The sequence below is a fragment of the Octodon degus genome, unplaced genomic scaffold (assembly GCF_000260255.1).
Source record: "Octodon degus isolate 3935 unplaced genomic scaffold, OctDeg1.0 scaffold00027, whole genome shotgun sequence".
Classification (NCBI taxonomy): Eukaryota; Metazoa; Chordata; class Mammalia; order Rodentia; family Octodontidae; genus Octodon; species Octodon degus.
The window spans coordinates 6424045-6444127 of NW_004524603.1; the positions used below are offsets into that span (position 1 = coordinate 6424045).

General features: G+C 50.9%; 7 non-coding genes across 7 annotated transcripts; all 7 read right to left on the bottom strand.

Moving 5' to 3' along the window:
• Nucleotides 1–1905: 1905 nt before the first annotated feature.
• On the bottom strand, nucleotides 1906–1977 carry Trnac-gca. The gene has a single exon. It is a non-coding gene; the product is annotated as a tRNA-Cys (tRNA).
• A 1119-nt stretch (nucleotides 1978–3096) lies between these two features.
• Nucleotides 3097–3168, bottom strand: Trnac-gca. Its single transcript has one exon. It is a non-coding gene; the product is annotated as a tRNA-Cys (tRNA).
• A 4758-nt stretch (nucleotides 3169–7926) lies between these two features.
• Nucleotides 7927–7998, bottom strand: Trnac-gca. Its single transcript has one exon. It is a non-coding gene; the product is annotated as a tRNA-Cys (tRNA).
• A 3182-nt stretch (nucleotides 7999–11180) lies between these two features.
• Trnac-gca lies at nucleotides 11181–11252 on the bottom strand. The gene has a single exon. It is a non-coding gene; the product is annotated as a tRNA-Cys (tRNA).
• A 3363-nt stretch (nucleotides 11253–14615) lies between these two features.
• Nucleotides 14616–14687, bottom strand: Trnac-gca. Its single transcript has one exon. It is a non-coding gene; the product is annotated as a tRNA-Cys (tRNA).
• A 468-nt stretch (nucleotides 14688–15155) lies between these two features.
• On the bottom strand, nucleotides 15156–15228 carry Trnac-gca. The gene has a single exon. It is a non-coding gene; the product is annotated as a tRNA-Cys (tRNA).
• Nucleotides 15229–17966: 2738 nt separating this feature from the next.
• Nucleotides 17967–18038, bottom strand: Trnac-gca. Its single transcript has one exon. It is a non-coding gene; the product is annotated as a tRNA-Cys (tRNA).
• Between the last annotated feature and the right edge of the window lie 2045 nt (nucleotides 18039–20083).

A 20083-nucleotide genomic window follows, 5' to 3' on the forward strand; every position in this document is an offset into this window, starting at 1 on the left:
CAGACAGACAGAGTAGTGAAGCATTTATCAGGACGCAGACTGGTTCTTCCTTGTCTGACAAACTATGTCATCCTCCTCCTTAGCTGTGAAATATACTTCCAGCATAAAGAGATCCTCACAGGCTGGGGATAGAGCTCAGCAGTCTAAGCACCTGCCTGGTAGGCACAAGAACTCGGGTTCGATCCCCTGTACTGTATGTTGTGTTAGACCTGGAATCCTGGGTGCACTATGCCCAACAGTGAAACCAGGTATGGTGGTGCACGTCTATAATCCCAGCGCTGGGGACACTGAAACAGGAGGATCAGTATGAGTCCAAGCTGTGCAGAGAGACTGTGTATCAAAGAAAGAAAGAAAGAAAGAAAGAAAGAAAGAAAGAAAGAAAGAAAGAAAAGAGTATCTCATATTGCATCTGTCTATTGGAGTTTACAAGACGGAGGAGGCGTTTACAAACATTATGGAGGGTCTCTGGGTCTTGATACAGCTAAAATGCTTATGAATAGTTACCCGGAAGGGCCAGGAACAAAAAGGGCAAAAGAAAAAAGCAAGGGGGAACCTGCCAAGGGCTTCCGCAGCTGCAGGCAGTCACTGTTGCACAAGCTCCCTCCATTGCTCAGAATGGGGATGAGGGGCTCAGGGGTTGGTGACAAAAGAAGAAAGGACAGCAATGCAGAAGCAATGGTCACACAAGCTAGCCCAGGACAAGGGCAGCTCTACCGAAGTGCTGGTGCTGTGGGGCAACGGATGTGGGGGGCAGGGCCATGGAGTGCAGGGCGGGACTACCTGAGGGACTTGTCCTCTTGACCCTTTTTCAGAAAAGCTCAGCCTGAAGGGACCTGGAAGGAGCAGGTCGCTGCTCTCTCAAGGCATCCACTGGGGGCCAAGGAAGTGTTTGAAGGGAGCCTCTGAGTGGGAGTCGGGTGGCTGGGAGCAGCAGTGTTGGACTCACAGCGATGCCTCACAGTCGTGTTCTAGCCTCAGCTTTGCTACCAAGACCTGAGACCTCCCCTGGGGCCTGCCCTCTCCCCTAGCAGCTCTGGACCACCTGATGGGTCCCCTGATTTCCATGGCCACACCTTGGTTCCGCCTGTCCATGCCTTTCACACGTGAGCACCCTGCTCCTCACCTAGCCATTGCCTGGGCATCCCGCCCATGGTTGCGCATCCCTCGGTGGGGGCACCGGCTTGGACATCACTGGTGGCACTACCACAGTGTTGTTGAGACTTATGTTTTACTGGAATTCTATGCTAGGCTTTGCTTGCACTTGGCCTCATTGCACCGTGGCAGAGCACTGGGCTTCCCAGAGTTCTTAGCTCGTCCTGAGCCCTGAAAAGCATTACAAGTCAAACTGAACAGCCTCCGCCACTGTGTGTTCAGTAGGGTTCTTCAGAAATTCTTTTGCCCTCAGGCTGAGATGTTGGTGATTGAGCAGGCCCAGCCCGAGGTAAACCTAATGGAGGAGCCAATTAGGAAGTGTGCTTGGATTCCTTTCTCCAAATGGGCCATACAAACACATAAATAAATAAAAAAGAGAGAAATGAAACACAAACATCATTAAAGAGAACTGCAAGGCTGGGCCTCCTGTCACACACCTAGCATCTGAGCACCAGGGGAGGCAGCGGCAGGTGGCTCTCACGTTGGGTGCACGATGGGCAGCTTCAGGACTCAGTGATGCCTTGTGTCCAATCAGAGGGTAAAATACAGCTAGAGATGAAACTGATGGGAAGGGCCTAGTTTCAATCACCTGTAATACAGACAACAAACAAACAGACCTACGCCCCCACATGACATGTTGTGTCATGTATAGTTAATGTCACCAGGGAACACTGACACACACAGTAGGCAGAGTGATAGGCAGCCACAGGAGACAAGACCCTTGTAGGTTTGGCAATAAAGTGGGTCACCAGCAGGGGGCACCCAGATTTGAACCGGGGACCTCTTGATCTGCAGTCAAATGCTCTACCCCTGAGCTATGCCCCCAGTGGACTGACCAGGTGTGTGCAACAGACACCATAAACCGATGTGACATACTTGCCTCTCTCCAACCCAGGATTGTGCATCCCTCAGTAGAGCAATTTGCCTGGATATCATTGATGTCAGCACCACAATATTGTTGAGTCTGACTGGTGCTGGGAATTCTATGCCAGGGTCTATTTTCACTTCTCATTGAGTACTGACAGGGGGTTGTGCTTCCCAAAATGTTTGGTTCAAGATGGGCCCCCTAAAGAGTGTTACAAATCACAATGAACACTGTCATTGTCTGTGTGTTTACTATGGTTGCTTAGAAATTCAGTTGTTGGCTGGAGAGGTAGATCAGTGGTCTGAGTGCCTGCTTGGCAAGCTCAAGAGCCTGCAGTCGATCTCTGATACCCAATGTCATGCCAGCCCTGGAACTCCATGTGCACTGTGCAGGCCACTGAAAAGGGGCATGGTGGGACATGTCTGTAATCCCAGCAGTGGGGAGACTGAGACAGGAGGATCGCTACAAGTCTGAGCTGTGTAGTGAGACCCTGTACTAAATAAATAAATAAATAAATAAATAAATGATTAAAAAACTAAAGAAGAAATTCTGTTACCACTTGGGTTGAGTTGTAGGTGACTCAGCATGCCTTTTTACAACATCAGCATTGCAGAGGAGCCACTTAGGAAGTGTGCTTGGATTCCTTTCTCAAAATGTCCCATGCCCATAAATAGACAGATAAATAAAGGCAACAGAGAAACAAAACACACAGTAAAACACACATTATTAAGGAGAACTTCAAGGCTGGGCCTCCTGACACACATCTATCATCTGAGCACTGGGGGAGGCAGCGGTAGGTGGCTCTCACGTTGGGTGCACGGCGGGCAGCTTTAGGACTCAGTGATGTCTTGTGCCCAATCAGAGAGTAAAATACAGCTAGAGATGAAGCTGATGGGATGGGCCTAGGTTGACTCACCGGCAGTGTAGACAACAGATGAACAGACCTATGCCCCAGATGATGTGTTGTGGCATGTATAGTTCATGTCTGCAGGGAAGGCTGACACACTGTAGGCAGAGAGGAGGGCAGAGTGACTGGAGACAAGACCCTTGTAAGTTTGGCAATAAAGTGGCTCACCAGTAGGGGGCACCCGGATTTGAACCGGGGACCTCTTGATCTGCAGTCAAATGCTCTACCCCTGAGCTATGCCCCCAGCTGACTGACTAGGTGTGTGTAAGAGGCTCTGTAAATCTGTGTGACTGCACTTGCCTCTGGCCATCCTGGCATACCTGGGCTCCTAGAGTTCTGCCATTCTCATGTGTGTCCTTCCTCCTAGGTGACCCTGACTGCCTCCACACAGCTGACTGCTCCCTCTTCCAGTTATCAGCACCTCCCGTCCCCAGGGCCTGGCTCAAGGGTTGTTTATATAAGCCTGGAGGTCTGCAGGGAGAACACCCTCCACACTCACTTGTTGGAGCTATGCTCCAGAAGGGAGCTGCTCAGCAGAAATTTTGGAGGACTGTAAAGTTGTGGGGTGGGTTTGGGGTGGAGGCAGGATGATGGTTGGGCCCAACAAAAGTTCTGGTTTTCTCTGTAGACTAAGCTAGGTCATTTCCCAATGGGGTGTAGTGCATCTGTGTGTCCCTAAGAGGACCTGGGGTGAGGGAGTCTGGTTCAGAGGCTCTGTGGAAGATGGGAACTTCTTTGGTGACCTGGAAGCTCACAAGTTAAAAAGAGAGAACAGGGCTTAAGAAGACACATGGGGTGCAGGACCCCATGGTAAGCAGAGTTCCTGTTGAGGAGAAGGGGCTTCTTTCCACCCAGCCCTGTGGAAGAAAAATTGAGGAGACACTGTTACCCCTCCCCTTTACTCCTCCTAGGCTCCATAGGCACAAGGTCTCTTATGGTCGACACAACAAGGTGCCTCGCTGGACGATTCTGTCTAATGACAAGTGCTCAGGTGGGAGGGGCTGAGATCTGTGTCCTTGGAGCACAACATGCTGCAGTAATTGCAACCGATGTGCAGTAGACAAGGAAGGGCCAGCGGTGACTGCCTTGGCCCACTCACTGCCTGCCTGAATGCAGCCCATGCTCTGAGCTGTACTCGCACCCTCCTACCTCTTCAGTCATGGTGGAAGCAGCTTTGACTGAGTGGCCTCATCCAAAAATGATGGATTATTTCTGTCTCCTCCTATCTAGGTACTAGGGAGACCTGACTGGGCTCTACACAGATTCCTCCAAGCTGGGTTCTTCCCTTTCCCTCCTCCCCCACAGCCCTATCCCAGAATGGGAGAAATCCTTGCCCCACCACAATGCTCCCCTTGGTCTCCTGCTCAATCCATTTGTAGCATCAGTGTGGGAATCACTGTGTAGACCTGGACTCCTGCTCTTTTGCTCAGAGAATAGGAAGCCTCATCTCCCTGCTCTCCATCACCCTCTCAGACCCTGGCTCTCTGATATTCATCTCTTCTTCTTCTTCTTCTTCTTCTTCTTCTTCTTCTTCTTCTTCTTCTTCTTCTTCTTCTTCTTCTTCTTCTCACTTTCAAGGTCGGCTTTGAGAGAGACACCTTCCCTGACATGGAACACCTCAAGCTGTCCCCAAACAGTCTGCTTAGCATAGCCTTATTTGTTCTGAGCTGTATGCACACCAGGGGGTCAGGACCCAGGATGCACTGGTGTCGTGGAAGGGGACTCTGCCCGATGTTCTTTCTCTAGTGCTGCTAGCAGTATGACACCAAAAGACCATGCAGACTGCAGGATACAGAGTGAGGACTGTGGCCAGAGGACACAGGACACAAAGAGCTGTGAAAGGTTGGTGGGATAATGACACCCTAATCTCCCTGGGATTGGACAAGAATCTCCCAGGGCACAAACTGCTTTCTGCCTTGTCTGACAGTGGACATCATCTACCTTCTGAGCTGTGAAATACACTTCCAGCAGAAAGAATAACGAGCTTTCAATCATTGAAATGTTGCCTCAATTTGAAAGACTGAGGAGGAAAGCATAGGCCATTACTGAAGGTCTCTGGCTTGTGATAGCCCTGCGATGAACATGAAGAGTTAGCCAGGAGACCCTGCAGTCTCAAGGGACAGGGACAAAGGGAGGGAGGGAGTGTTGTGGCTTTCTGAAACTGTAGGCAGTCACTTCTCCACAAGATCACACCACTTTTCACAGTGGGGATGCCTTCACTTCAAAAACAGAAAGTGAAATGGTCACACGGGAAACCCAAGGAGAACTCAAACTGGGCAGAAGGGCTCTTATTGCTAGGCCACATGCGTCGGTGGGTGGGTGGCAGGACCATGTAGCAGAGGGTGGGACTTATGGACCTACTCGTTTTCTTATTTATTTTTAAAGAAAATAAATAATATTTAAAAACATTAGCAATGATCTATCATTTCACTACACAATATGATAGGAATCTAATAATGGTTGTCATGTTGCAAAATGTTATCTGCAAATTAGTCATTTCGGTTACCAGACATAAACATGCAAGCTGCCCCAGTTGCCTAATGGATAAGGCACTGCCCTCCTATAAACATGCCAAACTGACCAAAAACTTCGTAGGAAATTATACAGAAGAAAAACATTTCAAGCATTAACTGCTCCTTTCAATAGGCCAGCAGAAATCAGCAGTGCAATTATCCAAGGTGTCCTCTATATGTACATAAAATTATCTTTGCCCTCGCCGCTTGCTTTCTTTTGTTCTTTTCCTTATCGCAGCGGTTCCCTTCTTCTGAACAGATTCCCTCCATTTCATAGTACCTAATGTACCTCTCAGATTTTATTTACACTTTCAGGTTCTGATTGTACACGAGGGTCTGATCCACTTTCACTTGCTAGTATGTTCTCCAGTTGCATCCATTTACCTACACAAACCTCAAGTTTATCTTTTTTATATCGGAGTAATATTCCATTGTGTAAAAATTTAGCAGTACTCCACTGTATAAAAATACTACATCTTTTTATCTAGTCCTCAGCTGATGGGCATTTACTTCCAAGATTGAGCTATAACAAATTTTGATGCTATAAACATGGGTGCATATATATCACTGTGGTATGATGTTTTCTGTTCTTCTGGAAAATTACCCTGCAGGGTAATAACTGCATGAGTGGGACTTCTAATTCTAGCTTTTGAAGGAATGGCCGTACTGATTTCCATAGTGGTTGTACCAGTCTACACTCCCTCGAATAGTGGAGAAGGGTTCTTTTTCTCCTGCAGCCCCTCCAGCATTTAACATTGGTTGACTGCTTGGTGATAGCCATTCTTTCTGGAGTGAGATGGAGTCTCAGTGTGGTTTTAATTTGCCATTTGGCCATTTCTCAAATGGCCAATTATGTTGAGCATATTCTCCTATATCTATTTGCCATTTGTATTTCTTCATCTGTGCGCAGTGCAGATTCATCTCAGATGCCTATTTTTGACTGGGTGTTTGAATTTGGGGGGCCTGATTTTTAAAAATTCTTTATATGTTCTAGATAAAAGTCCTTTGCCTCAGGGACAGTTGGCTAAAGTTCTTTCCCTCCCCCCAACTGGTGGATTTTCTTTTTATTTTGTTGGTAAATTTCTTTTGATGTGCAGAAACTTTTCAAAAAGATGAGATACCCGTGGGATGTTGGGATGGAGCCTCTTTCAGGAGTCTGGGTACCGTGAACAGCCGCGCAGTGCTTTTCTCAGAGCAAGTCACCTTTCCCAACAATCATGTTTTATTGTAGCTTTGCTACAGGGACTGGACACCTTGCCTGTGACCTTCCACCCCTCTAGTCATGCTGTTGCTTCTAATGGGTCACCTGTGTTCCACGGCCACACCTTTGCCCCCCTCTTCCTCATCTTAAACACGTGATCCACTTTTTCACACCTGGCCATTGCCCATGCACGCAGCCCGCGGTTGAGTGAAAGCACCCACGTGGCCATCATTCATGTCACTACCACAGTGACGCTGAGACATAGGCTGTGCTGAAAATGCTTCGCTAGTGGTGTTTTCACACTGCATTATTACAGAGTAGCAGGGGATTATACTTCCCAAAATTCACGGTTGAAGATGAGACACCCTCCCGCAAATGCTACAAATCAAAATGATCAGTGCCCTCACCTGGAAGGTGCCTCAGAAAGCGTGTTGCCACTTGGGATGATTTGTTGTTGATTCAGCAGGCTCTCCACAACCTAAACCTAACAGAGGAGCCAATTAGGATGTGTGCTTAGACTCCTGTCTCTAAAAGCAAAATATAAATACTAAATAAATAAATAAGAAAATGAAAGAGAAAGAGAAATAAAATGCACACACATCATTGAGGAGAAGTGTAAAGCGGAGCCTCCTGACACACACCTATCATCTGAGCACATGGGGAGGCTGAGGCAGGCGGGTCTCACACCTCACACTGGGTGCGGGGCGGGCAACTTTACGACTCAATGATACTTTGTGTCCATTCAGAAAGTAAAAATGGCATAGAGATGAAACTCTGAGCCTAGGTCCTAGGCTCAGTCACCTGCAGTACAGACAATAAACAAACAATCCCACTCCCTAGGTCCATGTGCTTTGCCATGTATAGTGGATGTCACCAGAGAAAGCTGACACACAAATTAAAGTGGAAGGCAGAGAGACTGGATAGTGGATGTCACCAGAGAAAGCTGACACAGAAAGTAGGAAGAGGGCTGGTGAAATAGCTCAGTGGATTAAAGTGCCTGCAAGCAGGCACAGGACCTGGGGGTTCGATCCCTAGGCCTGCCATGCTGGACCCACCCCAAGGCACACTGAGATGGCCAAGGAGACTGGGTGTGGTGGTGCATGTCTGTAATCCTAGCACTTGGGAGGCTGTAAACAGGAAAATTACTAGAGTGTGATCTAGTAGCGAGACCTTGGACATCCTGTAGACCCTTCCCTAAAATACAGAGAAAAAAAAAGCAGAAAGAGTGGAAAGCACAGTGACAGGAGACAAGACCCTCGTAGGTTTGGCAATAAAGTGGGTCACCAGCAGGGGGCACCCGGATTTGAACCGGGGACCTCTTGATCTGCAGTCAAATGCTCTACCCCTGAGCTATGCCCCCAGCTGACTGAGTAGGTGTGTGTAACAGGCTCTGTAAACCTGTGTGACCACACTGCCTCTGGCCATCCTGGGGATACCTGCGCTTCCGGAGCTCTGTCATCCGTCATCATGTGCGCCCTACAACCTAGGCCACCATGGCCACCATGAGTACACGACTTCACCTATTCTAGGGACCTGTCCCTGGATCAGACACTTGCATTACAAGCCTGGAGGTGTGCAGAGAGAACGCAATCCACACTCACCACCCGAAACCTACTGTGCTCCAGAACAGAGCTGCTCAGCAGGGTCTTTGGAGAACAGGAAGGGGGGTGAGCGGGGAGCGGGGCGAAGGTGGGGACCAAGCAGAAGTTCATGGGTCACCTAAGAATTAAGGAGGAGCCTAGTGAAGTGGGGCCAGGGTCCATGTGTGACTCTAGGAGGATGCCTGGCAGGGCTAGATCTCCTGAACCTTGGAAGAAGTCTGGCCATTGGTGACTTTGGAGATCAGAGGTCTAAAAATAAGGACAGTGGTTAAGACATGCCATGGAAAGCACAACCCCATGGAGGGCAGAGTCTGTGCTTTTGACAGTGAGATTCCTTCACCCCAGTGCTTTGGGACAAACTTCAGCAGGCTCTGTTACTCCTCCTGTTCTTCCCCTCTCAGGCTCCATGAGCACAAGGTCTCCTGAAGCAGAGAAAAGAAAGGGCCTGGAGGCAGGATTCTGACCAAGGACCAGTGCTGACATGGGTGGGACAGAGATCTGTGTCCCTGGAGCCCAGCACAGCACAGTGTTTGCCACGTGGGGCCAGGAGCACGGGAAGAGCCGGCCGGTGACAGCCTTGGCCTACGCACTGGCCGCCAGATGTGCAGCCCCATGCTCTGACCCACACTCGCAACCTCCTACCTCCTCAGTCCTCAATGGGAGCACCTTTGCATGAGGGGCCTCAACCAAGAGGCCCCTCCTCCTATTTGGTGTCTTCCAGGGACCTGACTGGGCTCTACAGAGACCCCATCTGGCTGCGACCTGCCCATGTTCTTCCTCCCCTGTAACTCTACCCCAGGATCTCAGAAATCCTCGCTCAGGCCCAACCCTCTGATCACCCTCCGCCTGCTCAGTCCCCTCTTGGTATCAGCGTGTGGATCGCTGTACAGAGCTGACTTTTGCTTCGGCTGCCCCGAGGTGGGAGCCCTCATCTTCCTATCCTCTCTACTCCCCACTATTCTCTCAGGCCCAAATGCAGGGCTCTGGGGCCTTGGCCCACAGTCTTTATGTAAGCTCTTTTCCCTTCTCCATTTCTCCCTGGGCTTGGAAGGGGACACCTTGCCGAGGGGCACACCCCAGGCTGGCCTCAAACCATCAGCTCAGCAAGGCTGCAACAAGCCCAAGCTGTGTAAACAATACAGGCCCAGGTCTCAGGATGTACTGATGTGTGAGGGGACCCTGCCTTGTGTCCTGCTCTGGAGGGGCCAACTACAGGAGACCAAAAGAGCACACAGACCACAGGACACACAGTGAGGACAATGGGGAACTGGGACACGAGAGACAGTGAGCTGTGCAAGGACAGTGGGGTGATGACATTGAAAATTGCCTGGCTTAGCGGAGAATGATCAGGGCACAGACAGTTTTCTGCCTTCTCTGACAAAATGTGTCACCCTATTTGTTAGCAGGGAACTACACTTCCTGTGTCAGGAGTCCCACAGCCTTGAACCTTTCTAGTGTAGTGTACAGGACTGAGGAGGAGAGCAGAGAACAGCGCTGAGGGTCTCTGGGTCTTGCAACCATTATGGAAGCCTATGATGAGCTAGTAGGGAACCACATAGGCACATGGGACAGGGGACAAAGTGGGTGAATGAACTTGTCATGGGCTTCTCAAGCTGCAGGCAGTCATGGCTCCCCAAGCTCTCACAATTGTTGAGAATGGAGATGAAGGGCTCAGGGGTTGGGGACAAAAGAGGAAAGGACAGCAATGCAAGAGCAATGGTCACACACAAAGACTGAAGCTGGACAGAGGGGCTGCAGCACGGAGCTCACTTTAGTGCGTGGTGGTGGCACCAGGAAGGAGGGGCGGGCCTATGGGACCTGCTCACCCTCTTGTGTCTTTGGCACAAAGGTTGTGCCTTAGGGGACCTCGAGGGAATACCCACTGTCCTCCCAAGGGAAACTGGGAGCCAAGGGAAGTGTAGGGAGGGAGCCTCTGACGTGGAGTTGGGTTGCTGAGAATAACAGTGAAGTGCTGTGGTCACAAATGCTGTTGGCCAATAACCAAGTTCCATTCTGAGCTTTGCTGGGAGGATGAGACCTTCCCCGTGGCCTGCCACGTCACCCAGGGCTTTCCATCCAATGGGTCACCTGTCTGCCACGGGTGCTGCTTCACTCCAGCCTTCCATGATTTTCACAGGTGGTCCCATTACCCCCATGCCACTGCTGCCTGTGCGTCCAGCCCACAGCTCCTCACACCTTGGGGGAGGTACCAGTTTGGACATCACTGAAGCCACTGCCACACTGTTGCTGAGATGTACGCTGGGCAGTGATCCTACCACAGAGCTGGTTTTCACTTTGCATCATTGAATGGCAGGGTAGTGTGCTTTCCAACATTCGGGGCCAAAGATGAGTACCCCACACAGCATTATACCTCCAAATGAGCACTGTCCTCATACGGTTCCCCACAAACTCTGCTGCCACTCAGGCTTAGTTGTTGGAGATTCAGCAGGTCTTACACAACATAAACCTTAAGAGCAGCCAATGAGGAGCTGTGCTTGGCTTGCTATCTCGAAAAGGGAAACATTAATGAATCAAAAAGGATGGATTAAAGCAATGGAAAGGAGCAATAAAACACACCCACAGCACAGACAGGTTATTAAAGAGAAGTCCCAAGCTGAGCCTCGCGACACACGCCTATAATCTGAGCACTTGGGCAACCTCAGGCAGGTGGATCACAGGTTGGTGCAGGGAGGACCACTTTCTGTCTCAGTGAAACACTGGGTCCAAATAAAGTCAATAATGGCTAGAGATGAGGCTGAGTGCCCGAATTCCAGGGCCAATCACCTGTAGCGTGGAAAACAACTCCATGTTTCAAACTACGTGTTGTGCCTTGTGTAGTGAATATCACCATAGAACACTGACAATAAGAGGATGCAGAGCGGAGGGCAGAGTGACTGGAGACAAGACCCCTGTAGGTCTGGCAATAAAGTGGGTCACCAGCAGGGGGCACCCGGATTTGAACCGGGGACCTCTTGATCTGCAGTCAAATGCTCTATCCCTGAGCTATGCCCCCAGCTGACTGACTAGGTGTGTGTAAGAGGCTCTGTAAACCTGTGTGACCACACCTGCCTCTCGCCATCCTGGGGACACCTGCACTTCTAGAGTTCTGCTTTTGTATTGTCCATCATAGGCCACAGTGACCACCTCTGCACAGCTGACTGCCACCTCTTGTGCTGATCCACCTCTCCCTTCCCCAAGGTCTGGCTCAGGCACTGGTTATACAAGTCTGGGGGTCTGCAGGGAGAATACCCTCCACACTCCTCTAGTAGAGCTGCCCTTCAGAACTGAGCCACTCAACAGAAATTTTGGAGGACAAGAAGTGGGTAGGGTCGGCTTTGTGAGGGCAGGTTGAAGGTGGGGCCCAGCAAAAGTTCTGAGTTTCCCCAGGAATTAAGCCAGACCTTCTCCCAACGGGGCCTAGGGTAGCTGCGTGTCTCTAAGGGGATTCCAGGGGGCTCTAGTTCACAACCTCTGTGGAATAAGTGAGCTTCTTGGGCCAGTGAGATGGCTCAGTGGAATAAGTGCTTCCCTGGCAAGTGCAAGCGTCTAAGTTCAACCCCCGGTTCTGAAAAAAAAAAAAATTAAATGAGCTGCTTTGGTGACCTCGAGGCTCACAAGTTTGAAAATGAGGACAGGGGCTAAGAACACACTCAGGCTGCAGGACCCCACGGTAAGCAGAGTTCATGTTGATGAGAAGGGGCGTCTCTCCACTCAGCTTACTGGGACAAAAATTGAGCAGACACTGTTACCCCTCCTCTTCACCTGTGCTAGGCTCCATACGCAAAAGGTCTCCTGTGACAGAGACCACAAGGTGCCAAGATGGAGGATTCTCCCCAATGACAGGTGCTGATGTGGAAGGGACAAAGATCTGTGTCCCTGGATCATGACATGACACAATGATTGCAACCTGTGGCCAGTAGCACAGAAAGAGCCAGCTGGTGACAGCCTTGGCCACTCACTGCCTGATGTGCAGCCCCATCCTCTGACCCATACTCACACCTTCCTACATCTTTAGATTTCGGCGTGAGCGGCTTTGGCTGTGTGGCCTCACCCAAGGATGGGCGACACTTTCCATCTCCTCCCATCTGGTGTCTTTGGAGGACCTGACTGGGCTCTACACAGGCTCCACCTGGCCAGGACCTTCCTATGTTCTTCCTCCCCCATATCCTTATCCTAGGATTAAAGAAATCCTTGCCTGACCACAACCCTCACCTGGGCCACCTCCTGCTCAGTCCCCTCTTGGTACCAGTGTGGAAATTTCTGTGTAGAGCCATATCCCTGCTCTCTGCCCCGAGAAGGGAGCCCTCGTCTCCCACCCCCAGCTCTCTACCACCCTCAACCCCTACATTTAGGGCTCTTGGATCTTGGTCTCCAGTCTTCATCCCAGGTCTTCTCCTGTCTCCCTTTCTACAAGGGCTTAGAGACAGACACCTTCCTCGAGGGGGCACACCAGAAGATGTCCCCAAAACATCAGCTCAGCAGAAATGTGGTGTCTTTTTGACACCAAAAGAGGTGTCAACTGTCTGCACCCCAGGGACCCAGGTCTCTGATGCACTGGTGTTGTGTAAGGGACACTACCTTGTGTTCTTGCTCTGGAGGGGCTGACTACAGGAGCCCAAAAGAGTACACAGACCACAGGACACGTGCTGAGGATAATGGGAACAGGGACATGAGAGGCAAAGAGCTGTGCAAGGACAGTGTTGTGACGGTGCCCACAGCTACCTGGATTAGCAAAGGGTGACCAGGGCACAGACGTTTTTCTGCCGTCTCTGACAAAATATAGCAATTTATATGTTAGCAGGGAAATATGCTTCCAGTGTTGGGAATCGCACAGACTTGAATCTTTCCCATATAGTGTACAAGAGTGAGGAGGGGAGCAGAGAACAGCACTGAGGGTCTCTGGGTCTCGCTATCACTATGGATGCCTATGATGAGTTAGTAGACCGGTCTCCCACAGGCACATGGGACAGGAGACAAAGGGAGTGGGTGAGCTTGGCATGGGCTTCTCAAGCTGCAAGCAGTCATTACTCCCTAAGCTCACACCTAAGCCTTTCATCCTCATTGTTCCAAATGAGGATGAAAGGCTTAGGTGTTGGGGACAAAAGAGGAAAGGATAGCAAACACAAGGGCAATTGTCACACAAGGAAACTGAGGAGTGAAGCTGGAATAGAAGGGCTGGGATTGGGAGGTCAGGTTGGTTGGGGGTGGGTGGCAGGACCATGTAGGAGAGGGTGAGTCTCTGTGACCTACTCATGACCTTGTGCCTTCCTGCAGAAAGCAGGAAGCAGCCTAAGGAGACCTCCAAGGGGAGGGACGCTGTCCTTTCAAGGCAGGTGCAGGGGGCAGAGGGAAGCTTTGGTAGGGAGCCTCTGCAGTGGAGGTGGGTGGCCCTGAATGTGAGCGAGGTGCTGGACTCAAAGCAGCTCATGTTGCCCCGTATTCACGTTCCATTCTGAGCTTTGCTGTGGTGGCTTGAGAACTTCCCTGTGGCCTGCCACCTCCCCTGGTAGGCTAATGTGTCACCGGCCTGCTATGGCCATCTCCTCACTGAACCCTTCCCTGCTTTTCACCTGACCCGATGACTGCCCACTTGGACATTGCCTGTGGATCAAGACCCGGGTTGAACAATCCTCTGTGAAGTCACCACCTGGGGTACCAGGGAGGTCATTGGCATAATGTAGGTGGGACTGATGTTGTGCTAAAAATTCCATGCTAGGGCTTTTGTTTTTTCGTTTCGCCTCATTGTACTATGGGTCCCAAAATTCACGTTTCAAGCTGGGTGCCCTCCATTACATTGTATCTCCAAATGGACAGGGTCCTAATCTGTAATTTTAGTACGTTTCCTCAGAAATTCTCTTGCTTCTCATGCTGAGTTGTTGCTGATTCAGCAGGTCCTCCAAAACGTAAACTTTATAGATGAGCCAGTTAGCTAGGGGTCATAGACTTCTGTCTCAAAAATTAAAATATAAATATTAATGGAATAAAGCAATGAAAAAGAGCAATGAAACACACAGACAACACACACACACACACACACACACACGTGTCATTAAAGAGAAGCACAAAGCTGAACCTCCTGGAACAAACCTATCATTTGAGCACCTGGGCAACATGATGATGGGGGCTGCTGTGCGGGGTGCGGGGTGGGCAACTTTATTAATCCAAATAAAATATCTAAAATGGCTAGAGTTGGAGCTGATTGCAAAAGTTCTAGGGTCAGTCACCTGTAGTACAGAAAACAAACATTCCCACCACACAACATTTGTGTGGTGCCAAGTATAGTTGATGTCGCCAGAGAAAGCTGACACAGTGCAGGTAGAGTGGAAGGCAGAGATATAAGACCCTTGTAGGATTGGTAATAAAGTGGGTCACCAGTAGGGGGCACCCGGATTTGAACCGGGGACCTCTTGTTCTGCAGTCAAATGCTCTACCCCTGAGCTATGCCCCCAGCTGACTGGCTGGGCTCTGTAAAGCTGTGTGACCACCCTGGCCTCTGGCCATCCTGGGGACACCCGGGCTCCTAGAGCTCTGCTCTCACCCTGTGTGCCCTTCCTCCTAGACGAGGCTGCCCCTTCCGCATACCTACCTGTCGCCAGCTGCCCTTACCAGCACTTTTAGGCCTTTGGTTCAGGTGCTGCCATGACAAGCCTGGAGGCATGCAATGTGCTTCACACTCACCTCCCAGAACCTGCTACTCTCCAGTACAAAACTGTTCATCAGACTCTTTGGAGGACAGGAAAGGGATGACCTGGGCTTGGGATAGGGTGGGGTGAGGGCTGGGTCAAACAGAAGTTTTGGTTTCCCTCAGTTTAACCAAGAGGCTCTCTGAAGGTGACCTAGAAAGGTGACATGAAATGGAGGCAGAGAGACAAGAGACAAGATCCTTGTAGGTCTGGCAATAAAGTGGGTCACCAGCAGGGGGCACCCGGATTTGAACCGGGGAACCTCTTGATCTGCAGTCAAATGCTCTACCTCTGAGCTATGCCCCCAGCTGGCTAGTTAGGGTGGTTGTGTGTCTCCAAGTGGATTCCTGAGCGATTAGAGTTGACAGGCAGTGTGAAGCATATTTGGTTTCATTGGAGAGCTTGAAGATCATAGGTCTGAAAATGAGGACAGTGGTTAGGAAAACACAAGGGTTATAGGACTTCATGGTAGGCAGAGCTGATGAGAAGGGGCCTCTTTGCGTGCAGCACTCTGGGGCAAAAATCGAGCAGACTCTGTTACCCTCCTCTTCTCCCTTCCCAGGCTCCATGTACAGAAGGTCTCCCCTGTCAGAGACCAGGAGGGACCAGGATGGACAGTTCTGTCCAAGGCCAGCTATTGACGTGGGAGGGAGAGCAATCCGTGTTCTTGGAGCACACATAGTGCAGTGATTGCATTCTGTGGCCCTGAGTCAAGGAAAAGCCAGCCAGTGACAACCCGGGACCACTTACCTCCTGTCTGACATGTAGTCCCATGCACTGACCCACACTTGCACCCTCCTACCTCTTTAGACTTTGGGCATGAGCAGCTTTGGGGGTATGGCCTCACCCAAAGTCTAGGATACTTTCTGTCTCCTCCTGTGTGATGTCCTCGGGGGACCTGGCTCACCTCTGCACAAATCTAACATGGCTGGGACCTTCCACTGTCCCTCCCTCCCCTTTAGCCTGATGCCAGGAGGTGAGAAATCCTCACCCCACCAGTACCCTCACCTCGGCCCCCTCTTGCTCAGTCCCCTTGTGACATCAATGTGGGAATCGCTGTGTAGAGCCAGACTCTCACCCTCTCCTCTCTGAGCCAAGAGGCCTCGTCTTCCCCCATCCTCTCCTCTCCACCACCCTTCAGCCCCAGGACTCTCAGGCCTTGGTCTAGAGTCTTCATCTCATATCTTCTCTCTTTTTCCTTTCTATATGACCTTTGAGAGAGACACCATCCCTGAGATGGTACACCCCAAGATTGCCCCAAAGCATCAGCTCAGTGTACCCCAAGAGTCCTAAGCTGTTTTCACATGAGCTGCCCAAGACTCAGAATTCACCGATGCCCAATAAGGGGACTCTGCCCTGTGTCCTTTGTTTGGTGGGGCCAGCACAATGACACCAAAAGGCCACACAGACCACAGGGGAAACAAGGAGGACCTTGAGGCACAGGGACATGAGAATCAAAGAACTGTGCAAGGATGGTGGGCTGCTAGGCCCCCCAAAGTTGTTACCATGGGCAAAGGATGATCAGAGCACAGTGTTTTCTGCCTTGTCTGACAAAATGTCACCTTATCTGTCAGCTGGGAAATATACTTCTAGTGTAAAGAATCCCACAACCTTGAATCCTTCTAAGGTTCTGTACAAGACCGAGGAGGAGAGCAGAGAACAGCTCTGAGGGTCTCTGGGTTTTGCTACCGTTATGGATGTCTATGATTATTTAGCCAGAGGACTCCATAGGCACAAGGGACGGGGACAAAGGGAGTGGGTGGGCTTGACACGGGCTTCTGAAGCTGCAGGCAGTCATCACAAGCTCACACCATGGCTCAGAATGGGGATGAAGGTTTCAGGGATTTGGGACAAAAAATGAAAGGACAGTGATACAAGAGCAATGGTCACACAAGCATACTGAGCAGGACTGAGACTGGATGGGAGGGCTGGTTTGGGGATGTCACGTGCGTGGCTGGCAGGAGGGCAGGACTAAGTGACCTACTCACCCTCTTGTCCCTTCCTGCAGAAAGCTTCAGCCTAAGGAGACCTCAAAGGGGAAGGACTCCTCTGAGCTGCAGGCGGGTTGCTCCGCACACTAGTGCGGCGCTGTGCTCACAGCAGCTCATGTTGCCCAACACTCTCGTTCCATTCTGAGCTGGGTCGCAGGGAATTGGAGCCTTTCCTATGGCCTGGCCACCTCCCCTAGCAGGCCGTGCCATGCAATGGGCCACTGCCACGAGCACTGGTGCACTCCACCCTGCCCTGATTTTCACACGGGGTCCCACTACCGCACACCAGCCATTGCCACTGCATTGAGTCTGGGGTTGCGCCCCCTTTGGGGGAGCCACCAGCTTGGACATCATCCACTTTAGTGGTACAGTGGTGTTGAGACTGGTGCTGTGCTTCAAAGTCTCTCTACGGTTTGTTTTCACTTCACATCATTGCACAGTAGCAGCTGACTGTGCTTCTCAAAATTCGTGGTTCAAGATGAGCCCCCCCAAAAGTGTCACATTTCAACATGAACAGAGTCCTTGTCAGTAGTTTTGACATTGCCATTCAGGCTGAATTCTGCACCAGTCAACATGCCCTACCCAATGTAAACTTATAGCAGGACCTATGAGGAAGTGTGCTTGGATTGCTGGTTCCAAAGGAAAATATAATAAAATAAGCTAAAAAATGATGAAATAAAGCAACAATAAAACACACAGGACACACACAAACATCATGAAATATAAGTGCAAAGCTGAAGCTTCTGACACACACCTGTGCTCTGAGCACGTGGGCACCCTGGAGGTGGATCGCAGGTTGGGTACAGGGTGGGCAACTTTACAGCTCAGTGAGACCCTGGGTTCAAATCAAAGGTAAAACACAGTTAGACATGAAACTGAGCGCCAAGGTCCTAGGGTCTGTCATCTGTAGAACGGAAAACAATCGTCTGAGCAAAACCCCAAGGCATGTGTTGGCCGTGGATAGTTGAAATCGCCAGAGAAAGGTGCCGTAAAATGTAGGCAGAGAGAGGAGACAAGATCCTTGTAGGTTCGGCAATAAAGTGGGCCACCAGTAGGGGGCACCCGGATTTGAACCGGGGACCTCTTGATCTGCAGTCAAATGCTCTACCCCTGAGCTATGCCCCCAGCTGGCTAGCTAGGTGTGTGTAATAGGCTGTAAACCTGTGTGAGCACACCCGCCTCCGGCCATCCTGGGGGCACCTTGGCTTCTACAGCTCTGGCATCATCATGCCCACTGTTCCTCCTAGGCCACTCTAACTCCCTCTGCACCGAGGACTGCTGCCTCCTCTGGTGACCAGCACTACCTGGGCCCAGTCCCCAGCTCAGGTGCTACTATTAAAAGCCTCCAGTTCTGCACTAAGATTACCTTCACTCTCACCTACTGGAGTTGCTCTCTACGAGTGAGCTGCTCTGTAGAAATTTTGGACAGGAAAGGGGTGAGGTGGGCATGGGGTGGGAGCAGGTTGAAGGTGGGGCCAAGCAAAAGTTCTGGGTTTCTCTGAGAACTAAGCCAGACCCTCTCCCAGTGGGGCCTAGGGCAGCTGTGTGTCTCTAAGCGATTCCTGGGGGACTCTAGGTCACAGGCACTGTGGAAGACATGAGCTTCATTAGTGACCTTAAAGGACCCAAGTTTGAAAATGAGGACAGGGATAAAGAAAACACACAGGTGCAGGAGCCCATGGTAAGCAGTGTTCATGTTAATAACAAGGGCTTCTTACACCCAGAACTCTGGGCAGAAATTGAGAAGACTCTGTTATGCCACACCCCCATCCCGATGACAGCCTTATCCCACCCCCTGCCTGATGTACAGTTCCAGGCTCTGACCCCCACCCCCACCCTCTGACCGACCGCTTCACTCTTCGGTGGAGCAGCTTTGCATGTGTGGCCTCACCCACGGATCAGGGAAACTTTCCTTCTCTTCCTATCTGGTGTTGTCAGGGGACCTGACTGGGCTCTACACAGACTCCACATGGCCAGGACATTTCTCCCTAATCATCTGTACTCCTATCCCAGCATGCAAGAAATACTCATGCAACCAGAACCCCGTCTTGGCCTCCTCTGCTCAGTCCCTCTGTGACGTCTGTGTGGGAATCACCATGCGGAGCTGGACTTCCGCTTTCTCCTCCCCAGAACGGGAGGCCTCATCCCCCCACCCTCCCTGTTCCCATCCTTCTCAGTGCCTGCACGCAGGGCTCTGGGCTCTTGGTCTCCAGTCTTCATCTCACTCTTTATCTCTGCTCAATTTCTGCGTGGGCTGTGAGGGCAACACCTTCCCTGACCTGTACAAGCTTGGCTGTCCTCGAATTATCAGCTCAGCAGGGCCGGAGGAGGCCTCAGCAGATTGCACAAGAGGCCGCAGGACTCAGCATGCAATGGTGTTGTGAAGGAGATGCTGCCTTGTGTCCTTGCTCTGCAGGCACCAACAATAGGACACCAAAGCAGCACCCAGTCCACAGGACACACAGTGAGGACAGTAGATCCTGGGGAGCAAGGACACCAGAGGCACAGTACTGTGAAAGGATGGGGAGGTTACTCTCAAAGGCCACTGGGATTGGAAAAAAAAATCAGAGCAGAGATGGTTTTCTTCCTTGTCTGACAAACTATGTTATTCTCCTTCATAGCTCTAGAATGCACATTTGGGGCATAGAACACACCCTTGATTCTGTCTACTGGGATTTACAAGCTTGAGGAACAGAGCATAGAACAATATTGAGGGGCTCTGGATCTTGATACCGTAATGACAAATAGGAGTTGTTAAATAGAGAAATGAGTGGGCCCAAGGGACATGGGACAAAGGGAATGGGTGAGATTGACGAGGGACTCTGAAGCTGCAGGCAGTCCTTTCTCCACACACTCACGCCATTGCTCAGAATGGGATGAAGGTCTCAATGGTTGGGGACAAAAGAAGAAAGGACAGCACACAAGTGAAATGGTGACAAAGCAAAGTGAGGAAGACTGACACTGGGCAGAAGGGCTGGTACTGGGACATCACGTGGGTGGCTGAGTTGGGACCATGTATTAGAGAGAGGGACAAACTGACTGACTCGTCCTCTTGTCCCTTCCCGCAAAAAGGTTCAGCCTGAGAGGACCTCGAGGGGGAGGACGCTGCCCTCTCAAGGCTCGCCCGGGGAGCCAGGGGAAGCGGGAGCGAGCCTCAGCTGGAGTCGGGC